The 18,590-nt window shown below is 32.3% G+C and overlaps 1 long non-coding RNA gene across 1 annotated transcript in view; it reads right to left on the minus strand.

Moving 5' to 3' along the window:
- Positions 1-6,444: 6,444 nt before the first annotated feature.
- Positions 6,445-18,590, minus strand: part of LOC141556080 (uncharacterized) — a 133,981-nt gene continuing 121,835 nt past the window's right edge. Inside the window, exons 4-5 of the long non-coding RNA XR_012486427.1 lie at positions 10,232-10,324; positions 6,445-9,677 (exon numbers count right to left, since the gene is read on the minus strand). This is a non-coding gene — a long non-coding RNA (uncharacterized LOC141556080). The remainder of the gene's footprint in view (positions 9,678-10,231; positions 10,325-18,590) is intronic.

The following is an 18,590-nucleotide window of genomic DNA, read 5'->3' on the forward strand; positions in this document are numbered from 1 at the left end:
TTGGAGTAGAAGAGGTCCCACTTTTTTTTTTTTTTCTAACTTTTTTAGTTCACAAACCCGATGGACAAGATGAAACAATCTTATTTGGAGTAACATCTGATGTTAATGACAGATTCAAAGAAATCGATCACATTTTACATAGATTTAATTAAAACAGATGAATAGAACTTTGCTACTTTTTTTATTCAATCAATTCAATTCAATAAGCATTTATTAAGATTTCTGATATGAAAGGCAGTCTCAAGATTAAAAAGAGAAAGACAAAATAGTTCCTGTTCTCAAGCAGCTTGCATTCCTTTGATACATCACTGGCCATTAACTGTCTTGAAGAATCTGAGATAAATAAGTGACAGTTCACTCAATTACTCTTAATAGGGTTAAAACTCTATTGCAGACTATATCCTTTTCACAAACATAATTTTGTCCTCAACCATATTAATTCACTCAATATGTACTAGGTCAAGGGTCACCTACAGAGAAGCCTTATATGAATCCAAAGGAAAGCCAAATATTTAGAGATTTGAATGTGACAGACCACTGAATTCTATGATATCTTAAATACTAATAGGAAAGCTGAGAAAAAAAGTATATTAGCAGGCAAAGATTAGATATATGGATAAGGTGAACATATATATATATATATATATATATATATATATATATATATATATATATATATATATATATATAAATATGTAACACATAAAATATACATGCTTTATAATGTATATGTATAATATTGGGCAAGACTAAAAAAATTGGGTTTTTAACAGTATCCTAGGTCTATGGCCATATGAGCAGCAGGAACCCAGAAATAATGGTCCTTCTACTCCCTGGGCCATCTTAACAAGCCACAGGGAACCAGATTTACTGAAATTGCTGATTGCACCATATGGCCCAAATGTGGCATCAACATGTCATTGAATTCTGTAATAAGCCAAAGAGTGACAAGCAATGTAGCACAGAGCCTGCTGCATTAACACTTCAGTTAACCAGCAAATTTAAGAGAAGGTGATGCTCTATTAAATTAATTGTACAACTATTTTCTGGTTATCTGTTTGATAGAGAAACTTCCAAAGGACAGTATGGTTCATTGAAGAGTGATGAATTTGCATGGAGGTGGAAATGCCAGCTCAGCCTCTTACTGCCCATGAGCTTGGGATGGTCATTTTACTTCCCCAAGATTCAGTTTTCTCATCTGGACTAAGTAGATTCTGAGTTCCTCTTTACCTCTAGGTATGTAACTCAGAATATTCTTGCTAGAGTTAGGGACTTGTGTAGTTTCTTGAATTTTTAAGATGCTTATGATTGTTTCTAGATCTCTAAATTATATGTTTAAGAGCTTATTTTACAACCACAACTCTCCAAAGTGGTATCAAAATTATCAGCTATAACATCAATACATCTGGAAGCCCTGGAAGGAATGCATAGAAAAATTGTCTATGAGATTTCACTTTAGCAAAATAGGCTGGAGGGGAAAATAGCCTTATTTCCAAAATTCCCACAGATGGACAGTAGAAAACTGCAGAAATCCATAAGTAGGAACATTGTTTTAGAGAAAGATTCTCTGAAGTGGAAACCATGTTTAAGACTCAGAATGACAGAAAATGGATAACAATACAGTTCAACAAATTCAATTCAATACATATTTTTAATTGCCTGCTGTGTTCTGAGCACTATGTTATCTGTAGGAAAGGGAACTGATGAATGAATATTGAGCTAAATTGTCTCAGAAGAGGCATTCATACATTCTCCCAAAGGCTAACTCTTCTACTTGTGCTTTAGATTTAATTATTTTCAGGCTCCTGACAGTCCTTATTTCTATATTTATCCTAGTCAATTTCTCAATTTCTACTGACTCTTTTCAGTCCTACTTTGTTTCTACCCCAAATATATACAAGTTTCTCCATCTGGACAAAGTAAAGAAGCTTAGTGGAAATGGAAAGATTGCTGGTTCTGGAATCAGGAGCTGTGAGCTTGAATTTAGGCTCAGATAGATACTTAATTACTTTGTGATTACAGACAACTTCATTTTGGAAAATCTTGGTTTCTTAATTTGTAAAGTAATGTTTATGAGGAGGCAGCAAGGTGACATAGTACACAGAATGCCAGACCTGGAGTGAGGAAGATTTCTTCATGAGTTCAAATCAAGCTTCAGACACTTGCTGTGTGACCCTGGGCAAGCCACTTAATCCTTTTTGCTTCAGGTTCCTCATCTGTAAAATAAGCAGGGGAAGAAAATGGCAAAACTCTCCTATATCTTTGCCAAGACAACTCCAAATGGGGCTATGAAGAGTCAGACATGACAGAAAATGACTTAATAATAACAATAAATATTTCATTGTAAGTTCTAGGATACCTTCCATAATTTTATATAATACAATATTTATATACTATATAATATAAATATATCACAATTTGGTTTTGCCCTTTCCATTATTACTAACATTTTGCTATTAAAATAGTGTAACTATTAATGTTTTGATATATTATTTTATTTATTTTATTTCATGCCCTTTCTGTGTTTTTTTTTTCTTTTTTTAATCTTTTTTGAGTATATGCCTATGATGGAGACTATTAGGTCAAAGTATTTCAGCAGTTTAGTAATCTTTCTGCAATAATTCCAAATTATCATCCTGAATGCTTAGGCAAATTCAGTGATGCTAATAGCATATTAGTTTTCTTTCTTATATCTGCTCAAATGTAAACAATTTCCATATTTTATCATTTTTATCAATTTTATTTACTACCAAATATTTTGGTCATGTATTATTTATCTGCATCTCTGGTCTTTTTCCTTCTTTTCTGATCTGGTCTGCTTTTTCTCTGGTCTTTCCTTCTTTTCTGATCTGGTCTGCTTTTTCTGAATGTTTCCAAAGATTCATGACTCAACCCTCTAAACTTTTCTCTCTATATTTCCTACTTCAGAAAAAAAATCAACCATTCTTGTGAATTTAACAAATTACTCTTAACTCTATATTACTATTTTTGTATCTTTTAGGGTTTGGAAAACAAAGGGAATAAGCATTTACACTGCACTTACTATGTGCCAGGAAGTGTGCGAAGCACTATGCAAATATTATCTCATTTTATTATTTACTTATTATTATTTAATATTATTGTTATGAATAATTTTATTATTATCATTTATAATTATATTAAGATAGAATCATGACATCCATTTAAAAATCAGCATAATAAAAATAAAATTCTTAATTTCTCTAATTTTATCAAGGTAATAATCTAGGTTTAAAAATTTGTGTTTTTAACATTCCTTTTTTAAAAATTCTTTGTAGCTAGTCATCAAAATCTTCCTTTAAATTCATTTATTCTTTCTTTTTAATTTCTATTACCAGAGGTATAGTATCTCATTATCTCAAGCCTGAATCTCTTTACCTCTAATCTCTTACACTTTCTACTTATTCTATAACCTTTTCCAGTGTTATCTTCTGAAAACAACATTTTTAAAAAAAAACACTTATTTTTAAAAAGGTCTTTCAGATATCTCATTCCACACAGGATAAATCTCCAATTTCTCACTATCGCACTGAAGATCCTACTTAATCTGACTTCAAAATACCTTTCCAATTTTATTTCCCAATACTAGCCTAACTTTTGCTCCAAACCATTTTCCTTACTGTCCCTAATATACTTTACTTACTCTTAGCTTTCGTCCATGCTGTGCTCCCCATCTGGAAAATTCTTAGTTGGTTCCATTGCTAAGCAAATTATATCAAATGTTCTTTCTACCAAAGAAACACACACACATATATGTGTGTATATATACATATATGAATATAAATTTATACATATGCATGTATATCTATAGATTATCTATATCTTTGGATCCCAACTATAATACTTATTAGTTGTATGTAATAATATATATTATATTATACATAATAATATAATATTACTAATATTAGTAATTAATACTAATTAGTAGTAATAATACTAAGTATTAGTAATAATACTTATTACTTGAAAAGTCACGTAATATTTTCATGCCTTCATTCTTCATTTCAAAAGCATAGTAAACTTAAAAAGGTCCAGTATTAAGAATTTTTAATGGACTTCTTTAATATAAGAGATATGGCTTTCTTTATGAGGGAAAATTCTATCTTTTCTACTTTTGAGAGGCCCAAACAGAATCACAAATGATAACATCCATACATATGATTCTGGTTAAGAAAAAGGAACAGTTTGTATAAAAAGACAGAAATGTCTGCATATGAAACTTATCAAATAACTATAATTTTTTAAAGATTTGTAGAGAAGTATTTCCTTCATGCTATTTGATTACTAAGAAGCTTCACATCTGTATTTTTATGAATACTTTAAGAAGTAGAGTTATAAAGCCGTCATTACTATGAATGGTGAACAATATTAAGGAAAAATGAAATTGATTATATCTTAACAAAAAGGAAATTATTGGTTACCGATACAGGTGTAATTTCTGAAACAGCTCCTGTGTAGCCATAGTTTAGACATGAACCTCAATTAGTAGAAACGATAAAGATGTGCAGGCATTGTATACATTGTATACAATCATATACAGAAGCTCCAAGATCTCTTCAAAAATACTCCAAAAAATGGGAAATGGATAAGATATATTGAATCTAATTATCACAACTTTCTAGAAAAGTTTAAACATAAAGATGTCACCACAATAAGAAAGTCAGGAGACTGTCTATTTCAAACTATATTTTGTCATTTGAAACTGTGAAATCAAGGACAACAGTGGCATAGGATACAAATTTGTGAGCATAGCATTATGGAGGAGAAGGTTGAAAGACTGTGAATTACAATAGTCACAAAATAACAATCAAAATGGTGACACGTGTTAAAGGCTATTAAGGAGTCCCCTGAAGTTTGCAGGATAAATCAATTTAAGAGAAAGTTTGGCAAAAGTCTATTCTTATCCAGATCATCCTTTTCTAATTCTTCATGGTCTTAAGTGTTTTCTCTCTATTCCCCCTCTCTCTGATTTATCCTGTGAATATCTTGTTTGTATAAAGCTGTTTCTATGTTGAGTCTCTCATTAAACTGTGGGCTCTTTGATAAGGGTTTTGAGAGTATTCTTGGTGAAAATAAGGAAAGGGAACAGGCATGATTTTCTATAACAGACCATATTTGATAATCAACAATCAATTTTATTAAGTATTTACTTTGTTTTAAGCTCAGTACTAAACACTGGGAAACAAAGGCAGAAAGCTTGCTTATATGTTAATAAAAAAATTAATTGTATAGATAACAGGCAAATCACTTATAACCCATCACACAGAAACCTCTCCTCCTAAAAGGTTCAGATCTATCCATATCTACTACACAATCAAAATTTGCATAACTTTTACCTTCCAGCCTCCAAGGCATGCCTCTATAAATTCTCCTATTCAGTCTTTCTTTGCTCTAGATCTCATTTTAGGGGATTTTGATGTACATATTGTTATTCTCTCAAATACCCGAACCTCTCAGCTCCTCCCAGAGTTATTGTGTGAATCATGTGATAGATCATAAAAATGTTTTGCAAACCTACAAAAATGCTTAATAGTAGTAGTAGCACTACCACAGCTGTCTCCACAGCAGCAGGAGTAGAAGTATAGCACTAGGCATATAATACTAGTATGATTTTTCCAACCTCAGTAGAATAGATACTTGGAAAACTGAATGAGGAAATAAAGTTAAAAGTATGTAAGTAAACATCATTTATTCATAGCTGACTGGTTATTCTTTGTTTCAAAAATGCTTGGCCCCTAGAGATGATAACCCTTCTTTCTGGAGAGAAAAACCTCATTCAGATGACTCACTGAAATAGCTAAAGGTCAACCCCATGGATTCTCAGCAAAAATAGACATAGAAAGGCTCATTCATTTTCCTATGGAGAATAAATAGCACCTTGTGATATTTAGAGTCAAGTCAACAAGCATTTAAGTGTCTACCAAGTGGAAAGCACCATGTACAAACAAAATCTGTAGAAGATACAATAGAGATAATCTCAGACATAAGGCATTAGCATTAAAGGGGATTAGGAAAGGCTTCTTAAGGAAGATGAAATTTTAGCTGAAATTTGAGGAAGCTAGTAGGCAGAGATAATGAATGGGAAAAATCCATGCTTTAGGTAAAAATGTAGTAAGTAGGGAGATCAGAAAGGAGGCCATTGTCATTGAATTATATGTAGAGTATTGTAGAAGAGGATAAAAGATATATAAATATAAATGTATATATGTGTGTATATGTATATGTTTGTGTATGTGTATATATAAGGGGAGCCAGATGGCACAGGGTATAGAGCACCAGACCTGAAGTCAGGAAGACTTGAGTTCAAATGTGACCTCAAACACTTAATACTTCCTAACTGTGTGACCTTAGGCAAATCACTTAACCTTAATTACCTTGTCAAAATCAATCAATAAATAAAGATTAGGAAGGTAATAGAGGGCCAGATTATAAAGCTTGTAAAATACCAAATATAAGATTTTATATTTGATATGGGAGATAAGGAACCAATGAGATTTCTTTACAAAATGTAGGATACCATGGTTTTTTACCTGCGTGTTAGAAAGATCACTATAATGTTCATGGAAGAAGGACTGAAGAAGAGACTACCCCATAGGCTAATGCAATTCTCTAGGCATGAGGTGATGAGGGCTTGTAAAAGGGGAGGTGGCAGTGTCAAAGGAAATGAAAGGGCATGTACAGGAATTTTCTGAACTTAGAATCAGTATGATTTGGCAATTGATTACTGTTTGCATATAAGAGTATTAGAGTGAGGAATCAAGGATGATATCTAGATTATACAGTTTGGTGACTGAGAGCTGTGGGCATCCTTAGCATAGAAATTAGGAAAGGGGGAGGATTGTGATAGTCTAGGAAGAACAGTGTTATGTTGTTGCTGCTCAGTTGTTTAATTTGTGTTTGACTCTTCATTACTTCATGTTGGGGCTTTTCTTGGCAAAGATACTGAAGTGATTTGTCATTTTCTCTTCCAGATCATTTTACAGATGACAAGGAAATGGGGTAAACAGGGTTAAGTGACTGGCCCAGAATCACATAGCTGTTAAGTGTCTGACACCTGATTGGAACTCAAAAAAATGAGTCTTCTTGATTCCAGGTCTGGTAATCTAACCATTGTGCCATTTAGCCCTAAGATGTGTCTATAGGACTTTATGTTCAAGATGTCCTGTAGGCAATTAGGAGATGTAAAACCTGAAGTCAGGAGTTTAGGGTGAGAAATATAAATCTGAGAATCATCCCCATAGAGATGATAACTGAATTTACAGGAGCTAATTAAATCATTAAATGAAATAATATAGAGAATAAAAAGAACAGATTACTGAAGGACACATATTGTGAGTGGACCTGAAAGGGATGGTCCAGCAAAATAAAGTAAGAAAAATACAGGTAGGAGAAGAATCAGGAGAAAGCAGTGTTGCCAGGACCCAGAGGAAAGAAAATATCCAAGAGAGGGTCATTAATAGTCAAAAGCTGCCAATAGTACAAGGAGAATATGGATTGAGAAATTTCTCAATTCTAAGATTAGTGGTAATTTGAGGGAAAGCAATTTCAGTGGAATGATGAGATTATAAATCATAGTAAGAGTAATAAGAGAAGAATAGGAGAAAAGGAAAGAGAAGTATGGGACAATAGCTAGTATAGATGGACAAATCAGGTTAAAGTTTTAGAGGATGGAAAACACATATTTCCTAGCAAAGCAGAAATATAAAATTGGAGTGACAATAGAGTGGGCAAACTGCTATAAATGAGAGGATTGAATGGAATCTTTTGCAAAGTACAAAGTCCATCTTTTCATGTTAAGGGTAAAGGAGGAGAAAATGAAAGAAGAGATCCGAGTGATATGAGATGAGGACGGGATAAAAGGGATCTCTTTGTGAATGGTCTCGTTTATTTCCATGTTCTTCAGATGATGACCAGAAGCCAATGGGGAAAATGAATTTTAATAGCCACAAGCCTAGGGTATTATCTGCCTGTATCCATTATGAGACAAACAGAGCACAACCTTTAAGATTCAATAGTGTGCTTTAGTAAATACCACATGGAGAAGACCCAAGACCAGTTTGGTGATATCACCAGACATCAGCAGCCCTCTAGCATGGGAGGTGAATTGCTTTACCATGTGCCTCCCCTATGCATGTGTGACGTTCCATTTGTGTGTCCTGACCTTACTCCTTAAATATGTACACTACTCCCACTGAAGATGTGTATTGGTAGGAGAATGTACTCCCAAATTTTGGGGGAATTTTATTCTTACTTTTTTGTATAATGGAGTCAAGTGCCTTTGCTTTGAACAATTTTCTTTAATAGAAACAAACATTTGTGAAGGTTTGTGAACCATGGTTTTGACTTGTTTCTACAAGTAAGTTTTTAAAGTTCTTTTCTTACTTTGCTTGAGTTAATAGTTAACTTGGCTAGCCTTGGAAATATTAGAATAGGAAAGAAAAAAAGGGGGGTAATGCATTAGGAAAATGTTTGTGCTCTTATTTTATAGAAAAGCCAATGGTAATTTAGTTTTATGGTGTCATTTTTCCCCTGAGGCAATTGGGATTAAGTGACTTGTCCAGGGTCACACAGCTAGGAAGTGTTAAGTGTCTGAGGTCAAATTTGAACTCAAGTCCTCCTGATTTCAGGGTTGGTGCTCTCTCCACTGCGCCACCAAGCTGCCCCAAATGTCACTTTTTTTTCCCCAAAGGATATAACTGTCTAATGTAGGACATATTAAGCCATTTTCTTTTCTATATCCTGGATACCCCTTTGGTCAAACTGGGGGAGCATCACCTTTAAGAACTAGCAGCTTTGAGGGTTAATATTTTACTTGCTATCCTCTTAATCTTTCTATAATATTGGCAATAGGTGATTTTAATGGTATCCTGATTTTAAGGCTCTTAAAAGATCAGCCTAATTTCTAAATAAATTCATGGTCAATGGATATGAACAATCAGTTCTCAGAAGAATTGTCATATCAAAATTAACTGAAGTTTCACTTCACACATAGCAAACTGTCAAGATGACAAAGAAATGGAAACAAGTTAAGGAGAGGGCTGTGGAAAGACAGACTATCATACTCTTTGTGGAATTGTGGATTGCTCCAATCATTCTGGGAAGCAAATTGTGATGATGCTAAGAAAATGAATAAATGTATATAACCTTTGAACCAGAGTTCTCTTCCAGGCATATGCCTCAAGAAGGTTAAAGATAAAAAGGTCCTATGTACACCCAAATTTTCATAGTAGCAATTTTTTTAAAGCATAAAATATCTGGAAATAGTAGATATTTGTCAAGTGGGGGTAGCTAAACAGATATTTGTATGTAAATAAAATGGAATTTTATTGTACTGTTATGATGAATCTAGAGAATATGGAGAACATGAAAAAACATATAAACTGATGCAGAGTGAAGTACAGAAAGAACCAGGAAAATAATAAATGTAATGATTGCAATAATATAAATGGGAAGAACAAAATAACAAAAACAAAACTGAATTCTATAGTCAATATTGTTTCCAAAGTGAGGAGAAAACACATCTTCTTCCCTTCTTTACATTGGTAAGAGATGCAAGATTGGAACATTGCACATGTTAACTCAGTTGATGTGTTGATTAGTTTTATTTTTTAAACTATTTTTCTTTCTTCTCTTTATTTTTTGTTACAATAAATGGCATTCTGGGAAGAAATAAGAGGGAAATAATATATTAGAAAAATGAATGGGATATAACATGAAAAACTCTTAATAAAGAATTAAATATTTCAAGTACCAGATTATTTTTTATGTTTTTAGACAATACCTAAGGTCCAAAGTTTTGGATTTTGGGAGGTTGCTGATATTTCTCACTTTGGCTGGTGGGCAGTATTGAAATAGCTACATTGATAGCTGTCATACCTCAATGCTTAATCATCAGTTATAAGTAAAATACTCACTGTACTATAGACAAACAAAAGTCTCCCCTTCAGAACAAGTTTAACTTTTGCTGTTTCACAATGTTTTTGGTGAATTATACAAAGAGAACTTACTGTTCTAAGTGAAAAGTAGAGTAAAAAACAATAAAAAACTATTCCAAAATATTCCCATGCTTCTACCCTGTGTATGTAAAAATCATTCTCACATCTGGTGCACCTAACCTGATTTGTAGGGATAAAGAGGTTAGATAACCAACAATGGTGGCCTGCTGGCAAATGATTACAGTAGTTGATTACTTCTGTAAAAAGCCAGAAATCACCTTTGCTTCTCAAATTACTTCTTTAAACTCTTGTTAAAATTGTTTAATTGTTGTGAAGGCAGTACACAGGAATCAGGTGCTCACAGTTCTTGTCTAGAGAAAGAAAGAAAAGAATGATTAAAACCAGAATGTTACACATTTTTTTTATACTCAGGCTAATGGGGATATAGGAAACTATGGCTGTTCTGAAAGGCCTTTGTAATCTGGGGATTGACAAAGAAAATAGGAGAAAACTAAAAATTCTGGCTTGTAAATGTTTTATAGGGTCACTAGATATCATTGTCTAACATGAATAGTCAATAATATTAGTGTCAGGAAGAAATCAAGCTCAAATATGTTTTTCCTCACTCCCAAATCAAAAGAGCATAGTGGAAGGAGCACTAGAATTGGAACTAGAAGGTTTTTAGTCACTGTCAGTTATTTAGCCATGTCTCTTTGGAGATTTTGCTTAGTTCTTTGAGCTTCAAAATCTTTATCTGCAAAGATATTTTTTTCAAAAGGATTACTATGAGATGATAATAGTGATAGCAAGCACATGAAGGTATAAAAAGAACTATTTCTATAAATTATATCATTTTTGTCATCACAAAAACTCTGTGAGATAGGTACTATTATTAAATCCCATTTTCTAGATGAGGAAGGTGAGGCAAAGATTAAGTGACTTACCCAGGATCACACAATAAGTGTCTAAAGCAGGATTTGACTTCAGATCTAAGTACAGTAGCTGATATCTCCTTCCCTACCTAATTAATGTATGTGAAAATGGTTTTTATTATGACCCTATAAAAATCACAATACAACGAGCTATTATTTTTACTATTTCTTTCATGTCAGTTGGACTCAACTAAGTTTAGGAAGTCTGCAGGAGTTCCTGTATAAATCTATAAAGACAGAGGATTGATTGTTATTTACAAATATTGATGTAGCCTTACATCTGACAGCAACAAAAAGTAATATGATTTAAAAGCATTTAAACAATTGGTAACTAATATCTATTTCCCTCTTTTTACTTAGTGTTGTAGATGAGAAATAACCTTCAATGGACAATGGAGATTACAGGTGTTATTTTCATTAGAAGCATTAATTCACTCAGTAAGTCCTCAAGCTAGTATTAAACTTGTCTAGATTCAAAATGGAGTTGTTTTATTTCTGAAAGAGGTCATGTATGTATATGCACAAGCATAATGTAGATGTGTATTAAATATACACATATACACATTTACATGTAAAAGCATTGGGTATTTAAATGTTACAATTAAAATTGGAGAACAAGTAACTTGCTTTAATTTTTGGCTGTGTTCATATTTTTATTTTTCAAAGGTACAAATAAAAGAATAAGACACACCAGTACTTAGTAACTGTCACACTGTCATTTTAGATGCAATATGTCCAAAACTGAACTTGTCATCTCTTCCTCCAGATTGTTTTTCCTTAGTTTCCCATTTCTGTTAACGAGTTTGTGATTCATCTAGTCCCTCATTTTCAGAATACTTTATCTTATTGTTTTATTTTTTTCTGGTTAAACATTTACATTCATTTTTAAAAAGTACATTTCTTTATGAATTATGTTGGGAGAAAAAAATCAGAAAAAAAAAACATGAAAGAAAAAAAAAAAAACCGGAAGAAAAAGAAAAAAGTGAACATAGCATGTATTGATTTACATTCAATCTCCATAATTCTCTCTTTGGGTGCAGATGGCATTTTCCATCCAAAGTTTATTGGAGTTGCCTTGGATCACTGAACCCCTGAGAAGAACCAAGTCTTTCATAATTGATAATCACATAATGTTGCTATTGTGTACAATGTATTCCTGGTTCTGCTTCTTTTGCTCAACATCAGTTTATGTAAATCTTTCTAAAATCAGCTTGTTCATATTTTTTATGGAATAATAATATTCCATTATTTTTATATACCATAACTTACTCGGCCATTCCCCAATTGATGAGCATCTAGTCATTTTCCAATTTTTTTGCCACCACAAAAAGAGCTGCTACACAGTTTTTGGAATACTAAAGAAGTCTTTGTGGATCTTTTCCCCTCTGTCTTCCATATTTAATACCACAAAGTCCTTTTGTTTTCCTATGCTCTCTTGAATTAATCTATTTCTCTTTCTTCACATGACCATCGCTATAATCAAGGTCGTCATATATTTAATGTTTAATTGTGAGCAAAAAAAAAAAATAAATCAGTCAGAGATGGTTTGAGAAACATACTGCATTTATCTGACCAGAATTTTATGCTGTAATCAAATGAAACTTACAACTAAGTTAATTGTACTTTTGTTTAATGATATGTCTGGTAATTTTTGTATTACATTGTAATCAGGCATGAATGACTATATTAGTATGATTTTTATTCCCATATTCAAAATATTTTTGGGATTAATTAGAGAAAAAAGGCAGGAGGATAGAGAAGGAAGCATCTCTGAGGCTTCTTTTCAGACATCTGGATCTGTAATTTTGAGTTACCAAGCAGCCATAGTCTCTTCTTTCTCCAAATGAAATTCTTATTGTTCTAGTATATCCATATAGCATTACATTCTTTCCCTGCTTAGGAAAAACCCTCGTTCTCTTCCATTTTCTTATCCATTTTTTTTTCTAGGAAAAGAATCCAGCCAAGGAAATTGATCTTTGCTTTGATTCTCTTCTTACTTTTCTAAGGTCATTATTATGCCTATCTTTTCTTTTCACTACTACAATGCATCAATGGCTTTGTTGATCAAGATATTACCCCTAGTGATACTGATGACAATACATTTATTCTAAGTTCACATCCACTTGTAAATAATCCAGAGTGCCTGCCCAAAATGGTGGGGTCCTTCTTCCAGCACTATAATCCATCCTCCCTATAGCTAAAAAGTTATTTTCCTAAAATTCGGGTCTGACTAAGTCACTCCCTTGCTCAATCAATTTCAGTGGCTCTTTTTTCCTTTGAAATCAAATATAAACTCTTGGCAGTTTGGCCTTTTACATACTGGTACCAATCTTCCTTTATAACTTTTTTTTAAATCTATTATCATCTTTATCCACTCTGTGGTCCAACCAAACCAAACCACTCCTTGCACATAACAATCTAGTATCCATCTTTATAACTTTGTCCTAGTTCTTCCCCATTTGCATTTATTTCTGTCTCTCCATTACCTCTAAGAATTACTTGTTTCCTTCAAAACTCAGCTCATGCTATCTTTTAGAAGAAGCTTTTCCAGATTCCCCTTAACTTCTAGTACTACTCCTATCCCCAGTTTCTTTATATTCATTTTTCATATACTTTGTATAGAGCTATCTCCCTCCATAGTCTGTAAGCTTCTTGAAGGCAGGGACTATTTCATCTTTGAATCTCCATTGCCTAACCCACTGTGTAATATCTGGTAAGCAACTAATAAAGACTTAATATTGAGTGATTTTTGTGTATCTTGATGTTATATGAATAGGAGTGGAACACTCTGGAATATAACATGATTACCTCATGTCCAGCCCTTCTGTTTACTGTTGTATGACTATTAATTTTATTTAAAAACTCTAATATTCCATGTCTTAAAATCATATGTGATTTCTTAATGCATATTTTTATTTGGTTAATTCATTTGTAAAATCAGGATAGCAATAGCCCTTGCCTCCTAGGGTTCTAGTAAGGATCAAATGAGTTAATATAGTTTTCACACCTTAAAGTATTCTACAAATGCTGGTTTTCATCTTATTGTTATTATTATTAAATGTTGCAATAGCTATAAAAAGCTAGAGGGCAGTATGAAGATATTTTATATCCCTGGGTATTTATATGAAAGAAGATGAAAAGGAATCATAGAAATTTAGAGTTGAAATGAACTTAGAGATCACTTAGTCTCTCTCTCTCTTTTTTTTTTTTTTTCAGATGAACAGAGGTTTAGAGAGTGAAAATGCATTTGTCTTTGTTTCACATAGGTAGTAACAGGTAGAGACAGGATTTCAACTTTGATTCTTTAACTTCAGATCCATTAGAGTGGAACTTTGTTTTCCTTTGGGGCAGGAACATGATTGCATAAAGAGCAAAAAAACAAAAACAAAAACAAAAACAAAAACAAATCAGGGGGGTCAATCTTTCTCTGTTTTAATTTTTTTCTGTGATAGATGCCTTAAAATAATTCATTGTAGAATTGAATGATCTTGATCTTTTTTTTTTTTTTTTTGCCCACTGTTCTGTTCTTTTCTTTATTCCTATTGTAATGTCTTACCCATCCACCCTCATTTTCCCACCTCTGAGTTGATATGTATGTTCTTGGTAAACTTTGCAATAGGTCAGATTGTAGTTCTAAGAAGTAAACCTTTAGTTCTGAAATTTGGGGAGCAATAATTGTGATTGCTAGATAGCTAATCCATACTTTTCATTTAGTGGTAGTGATTGCTATTCCCACCATCATCAAAATTACCTGAGCATTGACTTGATTTTTATTTGCTATCTTTGCTTTCCTACTCATATTCCTAGTATTGAGCACATAGTAAGTATATAATTTTCTTCAATCATTTATTCATTTTACGTGTATATGTCATTTTACTCTGACAAAATGTAAGCTCCTTAAGGTCAGAGAGTGCTTGTTTTTGTTACTGTATCCCTAGGAGTCAAGCATTGTAACTTATATAGGGACTGGACCCATGGAGTAATCTGTATAGGAAATCCTCCATCAATTCAGGTATGTACCTGTTTTGCAATTTGAAGTCTTAAGAGATGTCTGGAGCATCAGAGATTAGGTAGTATGTCAGAGCAGGGAAATTGAATCCAGATTTTCTGGGCTTTGAAGCTAACCCCTTATATGACACTGTCAGTGTTCCAAATTCTCCATCACTTGTCATTTGCAATAATTGCAATAATATTCTAGATGGCTTTCAATCCCTTTCCATTCCAATTAATTTTATACATAATTAAATTTCTTACCTTAGGATATCAAAAGACTCATGATTCATCAATTCAGAACTCTTTTCATCAGCACAAATACAAGCCCCTCCATAATTATAGGCATTTTTCCTTAATTGTTTGACCAAAACATCCCTCCTCTTCCCAAAAAATCCATCACCTTGTGATAAGCTTCTCAGAACCTGCCCAGACTGGGCCTCAAACTATATATACACACCTCAAAATTGGGGACCATGGCTGAAACCTTTCCAGTTTTGCAGTATTTGTTAATGGTTAAGGAACATTAATATAGATTTTTAGAAAATCTAGAGTCTTTTCTACACTAGCATGAATAGAAATTCAGTGGAAAAGATGACTAAATAGAGAATATTAGATTAAATTTTATTAAATCACTTATATTAAAACACTATCATGACTATCTTTTCATAGTACAGTGGATAGAATTGTAGGTCTGGAAATCAGGAAGATCTAAGTTCAAATTCAATCTTAAATATTTATTAGCTTTGTGATCCTAGGCAATTCATTTAATCTCTATTTGCCTCAGTCTTCTCTTTTGATCTTTTGAATGGCTTTATTGAGGATTTTTATATTTTTATTTAATCAACATTTTATTGGTGATGTGTTGAAATCATTGTCTTTTAAGATAATATTTTATTTTTCAAAAAAACATGCAAAGATAGTTTTCAGCATTCACCTTTGTAAAATTGTGTTCCAAATTTTTCTTCCTCTCTCTCCTCCATTCCCCTCCTCTAGATAACAAGCAATCTGAGATAGGTTAAAAATGTGCATTTCTTCTAAACATTTCCATATTTGTCATGCTGTGTAAGAAAAATCATATCAAAAGGGAAAAAACAAACCAATAACAAAAAGATGAAAATATTAAGTTGTGATCCACATTTAATCTATAATTTTCTTTCTGCATGTAGATGGCTCTCCAACACAAATCTTTTGGAACTGCCTTGAATCAGCTAACTATTGAAAAGAGCTGCCTATCACATAATTTTGTTGTTCCTATATACTATGTTCTCTTGTTTCTGATAACTTTACTTAGCATTGATTCATGTAAATCTTTTCAAGCTTTTCTGAAATTGGCCTGCTCATCATTTCTTACAGAACATTGCATTCCATTATGTTCACACACTATAACTTATTCAGCCATTACCAACTAATGGGAATCCATTCAGGTTGTAGTTCCTTGCCACTATAAAAATGGCTTTAATTCCTTTGTCTGGAAATTGTCTGTTCATATCCTTTGACTATTTGTCATTTGGAAAATAGCTTATATTCTTTTAAATTTGAGTCAATTCTCTACATATTTTAGAAATGAGGCCTTTATCAGAAACACTGGCTATAAAATTTTTTTCTTAGCTTTCTGCTTCCCTTCTTATCTTTGCTACATTGATTTTGTTTGTGAAAAAAACCTTTTAATTTAATGTAATAAAAATGATCCATTTTGTATTTCATAATGTTCTCTAGTTCTTTGGCCATAAATTATGAATTCATTTCTACCTTATCTTGGTCTATTGTTTTTAGATGTTGGTCAATGCTTAGTTTCTGCCATTCTATTTGGATGCTGGAGTCATTGGGTTTATCAAGCATTAGATTACTATAGTAAATTATTCTATTGTTCCAGGACCCTATTTCTTAGCTAGTACCAAATGCTTTTGATGACTGCCACTTTATAATATAGTTTTAGGTCTGGTACAGTTAGGCTACTTTCCTTTGCATTTTTTCCCTATTAATTCCCTTGGTTATGCTGAAAAGTTTCCTGATATTAAAACAGCCTTGAATTTTTGGCATAAATCCTACATTGTCATAACATATTATCTTGATGATAAATTGCTATAATCTTTCTGCTAATATTTTATTTAAGATTTTTTTCTGCATTAATTTTCATTAGGGAAATTGGTCTATAATTTTCTTTCTCTGTTTTGATGATACCTGGTTTAGGTATTAGCAATATATGTATCATAAAAAAATTATTTTGACTCCTGTTTTTCCAAATATTTTACATAGTATTGGAATTAATGCTATTTAAATCTTTGGTAAAATTCACTTCTAAGCTGCCTAGCCCTTGAGATTTTTTTTCTTTGGGAATTCATTAATGACTTGTTCAATTTATTTTTATAAAATGGGACAATTTAATTCATTTCTCATCTGTTAATCTGGGCTATGTTTTTGTAAATATTAATTCATGTCACTTAGATTATAAGTTTTATTTTACCTCATTTTTTTCATCTGTAAAAGGGAGATAATAGTACCTATGCCTCTCTGGGTTGTTGTGAGATGTGATGAGATGATTATAGTATGATTAGTACAATGCCTGGCACATGTAATAAACACTATGTAAATTTTTAGCTATTATTATTAAAATAAACCTTTGGAGGTTTCAAAATGTTTATATATATATATATATATATGTATATATATATATATATATACATATATATATATATATATATATACATATATATATATATATATTTTTTTTTTACAATAACTTTTCCAGATAGGCAAGTTTCATTTTCTAGATTGGAAAACAAATATTTAGGGATTTTAATTTGTCCAGTGTCACACAAATGCAGAGCTTGGAATTCTGATTTTGTGCCCTTCCCAGTTTATGATGCTTACTCTTTTCAAAACAACTTTAATAGCTCCTTATTACTACTAGGACCAAATATAAATACCTCTATTTGGCTTTAAAATCCTTCATAACCTAGGACTCTTCCCCCATCTTTCAATTTCCTTCTGCCTTTCTCTCTCTCTTCATAATCTGTGATCCAGTAACCTCCATCTTCCTGTTTCTCAGACATATTAATCTTTCTAGATTGAGCATTTTCATCCTGTGCAATTCACTTCCATATTTGGAAGTCTGTTTTCTTCTCTTCCTTCAGGTTTTTGCCAAAGTCTCTCATTCCTGGAGAGGAATTTCCCTGTTTTTCTTAATCTTGGTGCCTTCCCTCTGAGACTTCCACTATTTTATCCTGTATATACATATTGTTTGTGCATAGTTATATGCATGTTATCTTTGATTAGACTATGAGCTTCTTTAGAGTATTAATTTTTTTTACTGTTTCCTAATTTCTTATCATAGTGCTTGTCATGTAATAGGTGCTTAATAAATTCTAGTTCACTGACTATTTTCATAATATTTGTGTAAAGTCCAAGTTGTCAATCTAGCATTGAAAGCTCTTCATAATCTGGTTTGACCTGACCTCATTTTATTTCTCACTAGTCCTTAATAAATCTTTTCTCCTCTAACTGAGCCTAGCTCTTACTTTAATATTCTGTGTAGATGTAGAGCCACAAGTAAAACTGGAATATCAGAAATTTTCTTAAGGGAACCAAAATTTAATCAGTCAATAAAATCTATTAAGTATCTACCATGTTCCAAGCACTGTGTTAAGCACTGAGGATAGAAAAAGAGGCAAAAGAAAGTTTAGCTCTTTACCTCAAGAATTTTATAATCTAA

This window comes from Sminthopsis crassicaudata, chromosome 2, assembly GCF_048593235.1.
Source record: "Sminthopsis crassicaudata isolate SCR6 chromosome 2, ASM4859323v1, whole genome shotgun sequence".
Taxonomy (NCBI): Eukaryota; Metazoa; Chordata; class Mammalia; order Dasyuromorphia; family Dasyuridae; genus Sminthopsis; species Sminthopsis crassicaudata.